Source organism: Ctenocephalides felis, unplaced genomic scaffold (genome assembly GCF_003426905.1).
Source record: "Ctenocephalides felis isolate EL2017-DRISC unplaced genomic scaffold, ASM342690v1 CF-g0.4_SCAFFOLD_03571, whole genome shotgun sequence".
In the NCBI taxonomy this organism is placed as follows: Eukaryota; Metazoa; Arthropoda; class Insecta; order Siphonaptera; family Pulicidae; genus Ctenocephalides; species Ctenocephalides felis.
The window spans coordinates 21281775-21293546 of NW_020539725.1; positions in this window are offsets into that span (position 1 = coordinate 21281775).

Below are 11772 nucleotides of genomic sequence, written 5' to 3' on the forward strand. Positions count from 1 at the left end.
GCTATTTTGGATCTACTTATAAGATAAGTGTGTGTAAATCTATGTGTGTATATGGGTGTAGTATGCCTGCTTTTGCATATAACTCTTCAATCCAGATTTTTTAGAATTACTAATGATCCTCACTCCCCTGTGTTAGATCTATCAGGCTTTTTACAATTTATCAGACAACAATTAGATATTGTAATTACAATATAATTAAATTCCATGTAAAAAATCGGTTAGTCTATAAATATGATATGCATTTGTAAACATTTCTCTATTATTGTTAAGAAATATGGCAAGATTTTAAATCCCTGACGCTCTTTGCTCCCTGAACTTTTGACTGAGAATTTCTTTCTCTATTCGTTGTCTTTGGCATTTCACTTTACTAGCAAAGCCCACATTATCACTCACATTCAATAAGTAATAAATTTCAATCGCTAGTCAATTTACATTATGGATTGCAACATAGTCTATGATAAATATCAGGTTACAACTATGAGGAAAATATCAATATTAGAAACTTACCTGTTAACGCCTAAGAAAAAAATGATGTAAATTGAGAAACGTATTTGCTTTGTCATGATTTAGTTAATCAATGCAAAGCATCTTTGTATGACGAGCGAAAACACTACAATGAGTGTAAAAATACTACAATAAGCTAAAAATACTACGACGTGTGTAAACATACTACAATGAGTGTAGAAATACTACAATGAGTGTAAAATACTACAATGAGTGTAGAAATACTACAATGAGTGTAAAATCTACAATAAGCGTAAAAATACTACGACGAGTGTAAAAATACTACAATGAGTGTAGAAATACTACAATGAGTGTAAAATACTACAATAAGCGAAAAATACTACAATGAGTGTAGAAATACTACAATGAGTGTAAAAATACTACAATAAGCGTAAAATACTACGACGAGTGTATAAATACTACAATGAGTGTAAAAATACTACAATGAGTGTAGAAATACTACAATGAGTGTAAAAATACTACAATAAGCGTAAAAATACTACGACGAGTGCAAAAATACTACAATAAGCGTAAAAATACTAGGACGAGCGTAAAAATACTACAATGAGTGTAGAAATACTACAATGAGTGTGAAAATACTACAATAAGCGTAAAAATACTACGACGAGTGTAGAAATACTACAATAAGCGTAAAAATACTACGACGAGTGTAGAAATACTACAATGAGTGTAAAAATACTACGACGAGTGTAGAAATACTACAATGAGTGTAAACATACTACAATAAGCGTAAAAATACTACGACAAGTGTAAAAATACTACAATAAGCGTGAAAATACTAGGACGAACGTAAAAATACTACAATAAGAAATACTACAATGAGTGTAAAAATACTACAATAAGCGTAAAAATACTACGACGAGTGTAAAAATACTACAATGAGTGTAGAAATACTTCAATGAGTGTAAAAATACTACAATAAGCGTAAAAATACTAGGACGAGCGTAAAAATACTACAATGAGTGTAGAAATGCTACAATAAGTGTAAAAATACTACAATAAGCGTAAAAATACTACGACGAGTGTAAAAATACTACAATGAGTGTAGAAATACTTCAATGAGTGTAAAAATACTACAATAAGCGTAAAAATACTACGATGAGTGTAAAAATACTATAATGAGTGTAGAAATACTACAATGAGTGTAAAAATACTACAATGAGTATAAAAATACTACAATGAGTGTAAACTATGTAACTGTATACTATTCTATAAATCTGAATTAGAACCGTTTCGTTAATAGAAGTGCACTAATCGAAAACACTTATATAGAATCCTACTACCTTATTAGAATTAAAGAAAATGTACAGCATAAAGCAAGTAATTTTCTTTCTTTATTAAAACGGAGAAATAGAAAATAATTTCTTTTGAAACTTACATTATAATATGTGAGCATCAGGATCTTATGTGCATATATATTTTCTTACGATCTCTCACGTTTTTGGACATATAAAGCATCTTTATATTATACACTATTCTATAAAAAAGAACGAGAATCTTTTCACTAATAGAAGTACTTTTCGAAGACACTTAAATAGAATCATACTACCTTGATAGAAATAAGGAAAATGTACAATATAAAGCAAGAATCTTTTTTCTTTTTTATGAAACTTTAAATTTAGTATATGATCTTATATCTTATATAAATATAGGTATATTTTTTACGATCTGTTACGTTTTTGAACAAATAAACAAATTCGGATTATTTAAATTACTTACAATGCAATGCACAGGATATTTTGATTTCTCTTGAACTTTTCACTCCAAAACTTTTTTGATAGTTGCATTTTTGAAAAGATTTTAATAATAACCATATATTGATATTAATAAATTCTTATTCTCAAATTTTTATATAAATCCAATATTGGTTTAATGTAGAGCTAATTTATATTGCACACTATTTAATAACTGAGTAATCGGGTATTGAGTACCTTCTAAAAATTAAAGTAAAATTTTCGAATATTTTATTTATTAGAACGTAGCTACATATATTATATAATGATAACAAAACAAAAATTTTAAATATCCGATAAATATTATTGCAATTATATTTAGAATTTGTAATATTCTGATTGAAAGTTTATTCTCATGGAACATGTATATGATAGTAATGAAATATTTAGATCTTCATAATATATATATATATATATATATATATATATATATATATATATATATAAGAGCTGAGTTAAAAAATATTTTGAGGTTCACATCGCAGTGTCCAAAATTGGCTATTTTCAAATGGGAACACTCTACATACATATAATACATATATATATATATATATATATATATATATATATATATATATGATTATATTATTATTATTTTCCTCGAAATTATTTTTAACTTTCCGTAGGGTTAGTTATAGTAATAGCAACAAAATTAAAAATATATCTTTACGTTTCAGAGGTTTCTGAACATTTTGGCATGCCTTATAAAACACATACCAAGTGTGTGTAGGTATGTGTGTGATTAGTTTTTGGCAGAAGCGTGTCCAGCCGTTTTGTAGGGGCAAATAACGCAAAAAATGCAAAAAATGATATTTCAATTCCTGAGAGAACGGAGCGCCCGATTAGAATAATTCAGAAAACATTTTATTTGTATTAATAAAATGCAAAACTGGTAAAATTTTTGGAAAGCCAGGTATAGCAGTTTCGGAGTCAAAAAACTAAAAAAAAATGCCATTTGGCGGTCAAAAATGATCATTAGGCATATGCACATCAAATTATCAGATATTTTATAGGGATTTTAAGAACAGGAACTAATTTTGTTTAAATTTCTATGGGTTTCGCACCGATGTTTATCCCTTAGACTGAGACACAGCGCTTACGCGCTTAGCTATTTTGTTTCTTTGCAGCTAACGCATCGAGATTGCTTTAAAAAAGTTCCAAATTTCTAAGAGTTCAAAGTATTTCTAGAAGGTCAGTTTTTTAAAAATATTTTCAAAGTTTAAAAAAAATTAATCTTTGTTAAAAATTTTAATATTTGGTACATAAAGTTCCAGCAATTTGCCATAAGGCACGATGCTATGCACCACTATAGTTTCTTTACTATTTGAATTTTCTTACCATTAGCACGTGGATTTCAATTTATTGGATGTATAATATCCAGCATGTCGTTTTAATATGGTTCTGTGACGTACATCACGAGATCGATTTTATGTGCAGAAATTAAAATTTATTGCAGAATCTACATTAAAACGATCATGAGGAATGCAGGATTAATCAAACCAGTTTTGAAACCGGACGTTAATGACAAGGATGGTTAACGTTTCTTCGCTTGAAATGTAAAGAGCGAGTCTGATAATGGTTACGTTATGGCGGATTGCAACACAATATCTCCGACATTCAGGCATTGTAAACACTGTTTGTAAGTTTTATTTATATGCGATTATAAATGTGTGAATCTCTTTACATAAGAAAAATTTATATGAATTTAATCAATTAAATTCTGGAATAAGTGAAAATCTCTATAATTTTTGGTTGGTGCCTTATCGATTCGAGACCCATTTGGCTACGTCCAATGTATGTGATAGTGTGATTCATAATTTAATATGCATAATTTTTTAAAACTTTTGGATTCTGAGTGTTCATTTTCCTTATGTGGATTTGATTCAGAGGTCTCAGGTTCGATACCCACTTCGAGCAACCTGTTGTCAGGCAGCAGTGACAACGATTTTCACTTGGAAATGTATATTGCAATATATTTCCAAGTGAAAATATCCCTTGCCCGGAATTGCTGCAACAATAAAAAGTCAGCCCTATTAGATAAATACTAATAAAAAAGTCATCAAATATGAGTGGATAAACCATTGGGTTACCATCTAATAATACAAAGTAAAAAGAAGTTTCAGCCCAACAGCTCATAGAACGTAAGGTTCTGATTGCTATTAAGATATGAATAAAAAAATTCCTTATGTTTTTCCAATTTGGCACCAAAATGAAAAGAGCACGGGTGTGTGTCTGACGATGAGTGCACCAAAATTCGACTTTTCAAAAACTGCTGCACATGTTAAAAAAATTAAAAATTATTATATATAAGGACTCCCATTCATTGGTTTCACGATGTAATCGGTCCAGCCTTTTAGCAGATAAATGTCAAAGTTTTTGACAAAAATCCTGAACTGATTTTATATAACCAAAAAATGTTCTAAAGATATCATTTTTTTATTCTTTTTTTTTTTATTTATTTTTCTGATTGCTATTTAATTATTGTAAAAAAAAGAAAAGATATAAGTTGGAAATCGTGCTGATTAGATTTTGGTAATCTCCTTGGTCTTTGTTATTAATTGTTTAAGGGCTTTCATGGTATTAACAAAAATATTATAGGACTTCGAAAAATGCTTTCAATTATAAAAAATCATTGAAGTTTTGAATAATGGATCACGCTATTGCGCAAAGTATGATATCAATTAGAATTTTTTTTATCGTTTTTAATAAAAAATCTCAAAACTCAAAATGATCAACGGAAAATTTTATCGTCACAATTTCAAAAGTTGCTAAATATCTAAATTGATTAAGTCGATTATCTACGCATACCGGAAAGTCCAAGCACTTCAATGCAAAATGCCACTTGCATCTAATCTACAATATGTTTAATTATTCATAAATTAAACTAACGAGCCTTCTAATTACCAAACCATTTTAAAATGATATTAAATGTATACCTAGGTAAAGTAAAGGTTTATATTATATCGAGACTTCATCATTAATTATGTTTTTCATTTGTTTGAATTAACATACGTTGTATTTATTTAAGGTATGGTAAAAATTACTTTGTATCAACATAACACTATATTCTGAATTTTTAATATTTACATCATATTTATAAAATTTTCTGATTGCTTTTTAAATATGATGGCAACAGTTCGTGCGAAACGGATCTTACCTCGAATCAAAAGCGTTATTGCAAGCAGTAAATTAAAGTAAGAGTGCGGTATTTCATGCTAGAATAAATAATAGAAGTGATTACGCAACTCTATCTATTTATATCGCTCATCTGGGTTTCGATCTCTAATTTTTTATGGCAGCGATTATTTTTTGCCTTAATGTCAAACGGTGCAAGAATTTCGATTGGTGCAAGTAGACAAAATTGACCGAATGTATTTCCGATCACGGTAAATTATTTTATCCCATTGTCGACTATTTGTTGAAATAAAAGTTAACTAGTGCTATGGCTTTAAGCCGTGCAATCTTTCAACTCCTAAATGAATCTGAATCTAATGCCTAAAATTGTATTCATCTATCAAAATTCTGGACGTTTGGAAAGCACATAAGAATTGAAAGATACGAAACTTCATTTTCATTATTGTCATTAATATAAATTCATTCAAATCATGCAGGCGTGTATTGAACAATACTATCAATTTTAATTTGTAAAGTATCCTTTACAAATTTGTTAGCCTGGTGTGCACTCATAAAAGTTCCCAATTTATTAGGCATTAATTTTTCTCTAATAATTAGTGACAGATATAGCTGTACCTTTGAAAAACTAAAATTTAGGAAAGCCATCACGATCATTCTTATTGTGAAAAGCAACATTTTTCCCTACTATTTCGTCCATTTCTCGTTTATTTCCATTTATCCAGCAGTAGTGATATCCATATGGACTTCAAGATCAAAGTGCGTTTCCAAGTAAAAATAGCTCTTCTAAATAAATTAAAATAAATCATCATTATTAGAAAAAAGAACATCTAGTGAGATGCCTTTTATGAAAAAAGTATATCAAATAGCATTCTAAAAGCCAGATAGTCAAGGATTAGTATTATTATAATAGTTCGTAGAACTTAGTTCTGATTGTTGCTAATAAAATAAAAGCGAAAGGAAAAAAATCTTAACAAAAGTAAAAAAATCCATGATATCACAAAGATCGATCATTAAAGATAATAATCGATCAAGGTATAGAGTTACTATGATTAGTAATTGACTCATCATTTTGGACAAATTTGGAAAACTTATTCGAAAATGTTATGTAAAACTATTAGAGTAGAAAAGCATTTGAATTCATTAATGTTTCTATTAGACTTAGAGTCTTAACTCTTATTGGGTTTATTTTTTACAAGGATTACGTCCTGAACATTGGCTTCATTGTCATAGCTTTTCTTGTTTAAGACTCAAAAAGATAGCATTTTGCAACTTTGATATAAGTTAAGTGACTGCCTTTGATATAAACATTGAAAATAATAAAAAAAATCATTATTCATACAATCATAATACAATGATGTTCTAAATTTGGTCCTTTTGTTCTGAAGTATTAAATTTTATTCGATTACATGAGACTATAATAACTTTTAAGAACAAATGTCCAATTTGCGGTTGTCGGGTATAAAGTATCGTTGCGCATATGCACTGTAGATGAAAATCTAATTATTTGTAATATATATTTAATATATCGGTAATGAATAAAGAATATCAAAATAATATAACAAAAATAAAATAACAAAATTAATATTATATTATTTAAATTTCCACATTGTTCCTTTGAAATACCATAACAATTTACCGGTCGAGAGACTTGAGGCAAAAGTTTTTTATCTTATTTTATCTAACCATATAATTTAAAACTGTCTTCACTCGATATCTAGTAAATTTGAAGATAATATAATTAGATTGCATATGATAAATAATTTGACAATAGTAGAAGTACAAGTAGCCAATGTTACTTCTACTTCAAATATGAGGCAAAAGTTAGTTCAAATAAGATGCTGTATTTGAATCATAGCTCTATTTTAGAGAGTTGAAATTATTGAATAAAACAGATTCAACAGAAATCAAACACAACAAAATACTAAAAATAATCAATAAAATTTTGAAATAAAAAGTGAACTGAATTTGATTCAAAGTAGTACGAAAAATGCAGAATGTTTGAAGCCTTAAATGATTATATCTCAGTAGTCCTCTGCATTCTCTATATTTTAAATAAAAATAATCATAATAATAATAAATTCTCTAAATTTGAATGAAAAAAATAAAATATAGAGAATGCAGAGGAATACAGAGATATAATTCATGTAAGACCTCAAAAATTGTTCCAAATGTAAACCGTACACATGTGACTAAAATAAGAAAGTAGTGCTTTCTCAATAAGAACCAGGTTTTTGATATTTATTATTATTATCATATTTGTATAAAAAATAATTCATTATTTACCTCAATAAGATTTTAAACATTTGAATTTTTATGATATGCTGAATTATTTGATAATTTAAAAAAAATCATAATTTTTCTTTTAAAAAGTGCAGTATGCCAAAAACGGTTTATTTTGAAACGTGAGTACATGAAAAATCATTTTAGATCTTGTTGTTTCATCAACTTGTATTACAAGCAAATTAATAATTATAGCAATATATAGTAAATATAAATTGTATTCATAGTTAACTGGTATCATATAATTATAATACTGGTGGAGTATTCTGCACAATTAATAATAAACAATCATTATTTATGTATGTTTACGGAACTGTCTATGTCAAGTTATATATATATATATATATATATATATATATATATATTATGATAAATATTTAGTATGTAATTACCTCTCTTATTAGTTTATGCACATATTATATTATTAAATTCGATGACCTCCTGCCGTGCAATTCTGATCACATTGTAAGGTGAACAAATATGAAAAAGATCAGGAAATAAATTTTAATTATAAGATACATAAGATCAAATTATTGCAAATCAGCTACATCGTAATCTTTTCAGTAGGTCAAACTAATTGCAATGTACCTGCTTTCTTCCTGATTATAATCGCGGAATAATTTATTTATTATCAATCCTTGTTACTGATTTATTAATGCGATTATCTTTTATATAACTTTATTGTTACCTTCATATTTTAGATTGATACTTAATCATAATATAGAAGGATCCATATAATTATATATATATGGAATTGGGTTCCATACATTATACAATGTAGTTTTAATTTCAAAATTAGATCTTTTTTAAAACCAAATTTTTATTAGCAATTCCATATAATTATATGCTCCTATATTATTATTAAGTATCAATGTAAATTATATAAATAATTATAAAGTTATATAAAAATAATTGCATTACTTACTCATTTACACCAGTATATTTTCTAAGATAATTTTTTTAGGTTTAAAGGAATATTTTGAGTGTATTAGCAAACAAACAATATTGACTTCCAAAATCGAGAGACAATTTATTGAAACTTATTATCTCATAGAAGCATGATACTATATTTTGGCATACCTTAGAAAAAATGGTTGTATGTGTGTGTGTGAGAATACAAATTTTCGTCGACGATTTCGGGAACACGGATCAACCGATTTTCAATAATTCAAAAACATTTGATTCGTATTGATAAGAAAACGTGCCGATCATTTTTTGGCAAAAGCAGGTCCAGTCGTTCCAAATATACGGAGCAAAAAGTACCAAAAACGGTAACTCAGTTTTCAAGAGAACGGAGCGCTGATTTTAATAATTCAAAAAATATTTTACTTGTATTGACAAAACTGTATAAATTTTTGGGAAGGCAGGTCTAGCGGTTATGGATTCTCAATGAAAATAATTTTAAAAATGCCTTTTGGCGGTCAAAAATGTTTATTGGACATATGTACATCAAAATATCAGATATTTTATATAGATTTTCATAATGTGTACACATTGTGTATAAATTTTATTGGGTTCCGTACTAAGATTTTTAATTGCAGTACGAGAAGTTCCAGCAATTTGCCTTAAGGCACGATGATATGCACCCCACTAGTTTATTACGTATTTTGATTATTGAGCAAAAATAGTACGGTAGCATTGCCATAAATTTATTATTCGTTTCAATGACATACTCTATAAGAAATCAATTACTCTGCACTGATTATTAACTCTTCCGCTCTTTAAAAAAAAATCATATCCTTTAAGAACTTCCGTGTTGCTTTATAAGTAAAGTTTTTTTCAAAAATAATTTTAAAGGTATGACTCATGCTAATATGCCATTATTTTAGATTATGATCTACACTATTAAAATGTTTAAAATATCATATGTAAATGAACCATGAATTGTTCTGTCAGTATTTTGATTTGAGTATGCCTATTGTCTGGATATATATTCCTTTGTTACATTGTCAATGTCAATGGCTTACTATAATTTGCATTGATTGATATACAATACTATTTCAAACAAACAAAATTAACTCAAGCTTTATTTGTATATCAATATGTAAAATTTAAATTGTAATTATACTTTCAAAAATATATATTGCAACTATTGCTTTACTTGCGTCAAAGTAACTGAAAATTGAAATTTTAAATCCACCTTATAAAAACCTGTTCTTTTATAGATACATTTATATTTATACTTATCTACAAATATATTTCATTGAGTGTAAGACATTTTCACTGAATTATTTTATGCATGTTTAAGTTTTTTTATGTTGAACAAGTTTTTATCCATATTTTACATTTAAACTATATAATCATATATTTATTCACACTATCATACAAGCTAATTTTTCTCGTTTAATCAAAAACTAATATTTAAATAAATATCAAAAATTAAATTATCGTGGAATATTATTGAAATTTGAATTTTTTAAATAATTTAAAATATAAAACTATAAAGAATATGTAAATTTTTGACTCTTGAATTTAAGTTTTTTTTTGTAAATTTTTAGTTATTTCCTTGATTTGCTTTCCTGAAAGTTTCTTGAAAACATGTACATATTGTATCATGTTGAACATATATCTCCATTAACTAATATCTGAATGAATCAAGATTCCTTGAAAAATCTCGAAATAGTTTTTACAAAACTCAACCAGAAAAATAATTATGAGTGGATCAGTTAGTAGATAATATTAGGTATGATGTTGAAATAACAAAATTTTTATTTCACCAATTCACTATTGTCCCAAAAATCAAATACGATCAAAGTTAAAAATTATTATTAACTTTCCGTAGGGTAAATTGAAAACTTTTGCATATCTTCATGTTCTGAAGGTTTCTGAACATTTTGGCATATCTTGAATGTGTGCGTGTGTGTGGATACAATTTTTCGTCCACGTTTTCGGTCCCACTGTTCAATCGATTTGAATTGTTCAAAATACAATCGATTTCTATTGATAGGGAAACGTGTTGGTTAGTTTTTGGCAAAAGTCGGTCCAGTCGTTTTGGAGTTACGGAGAAAGGAGTGCAGAAAATAGAAATCGAGCACTCAAGTTCCAAAAAAACATTCAATTCGTAATGATGTGGAGAAATTGTGATTAGCTTTTGGCAAAGACAGGTCTAGCCATTTCGGAAATACAGAGCTAAATGTGCAAAAATGGTAGAGAGAATTAAGCATCCGATTTGAATGATTCAAAGAACTGCTTCAATTCGATACGAAAAGTTCCAGCAATTTGCCTCAAGGCACGATGCGCAACACCACTAGTTCTATATTATTATTAGATTTTTTTATTATTATATACTTTTGTATATATTTATACAAAATATTACAATAAATTAGTAAATTAATCAATAAACTATTATCAGTAATTCATAAAATATTTATTGATTATGATCTTCTACGTCAGAGAATTTGCCTGAATGAGATGCAGTATTTATGAACATATATTTTAGTAAATGAAAAAAATGAGGTAAAATAATTATTAGATGTTAACCATGAATTTTAGTAAGAATGAAAGATAATAAATGACTGATCATTAACATAAAAGATAAAATTGGGATTTGTGCAATTTTATAATGAATATATGACACAAACAAATTGCGCAAAAGTAATTTACAGATTTAATTAGTTGTTAACTGCACGCAATCAAATATGCAAATTCTCATCAAAAAGTACTGCATAATTTCTGCTAAGGTCGCGTCATAACTGCGGTGTCAAAACATGAAAAGTAAAAGTTATACTGAAATTATTTTCAAAATAACTGCATAAATAACGTTCAATCTTGATGCAAAACGTGTCCGGGTCGTTCAACATAATACGACTTGTAGAAGGTCATCTTATTGTTGCTCTTCTCGATAAAAACAAGATGTTCATATTCAGTGAGAAATTTAAAAGAAACACACATGAAAAAAATGTAGAAGGTCCGTGATCGCGCCTGATGTCTGGTTTAATTGCTTTGCGGCGAAGTCTGCTGGTTAGTTGATCAGGGCGCCATCTCAGCTTTTGGAAACTGCGAATAATTTTATATAGCTTTTTTTTTATCAGAATAACGTATATAGTTTGAATTTTGTTAAATATGTTTTTTTTACATTTTAAGTTTTTTATAAAACTGT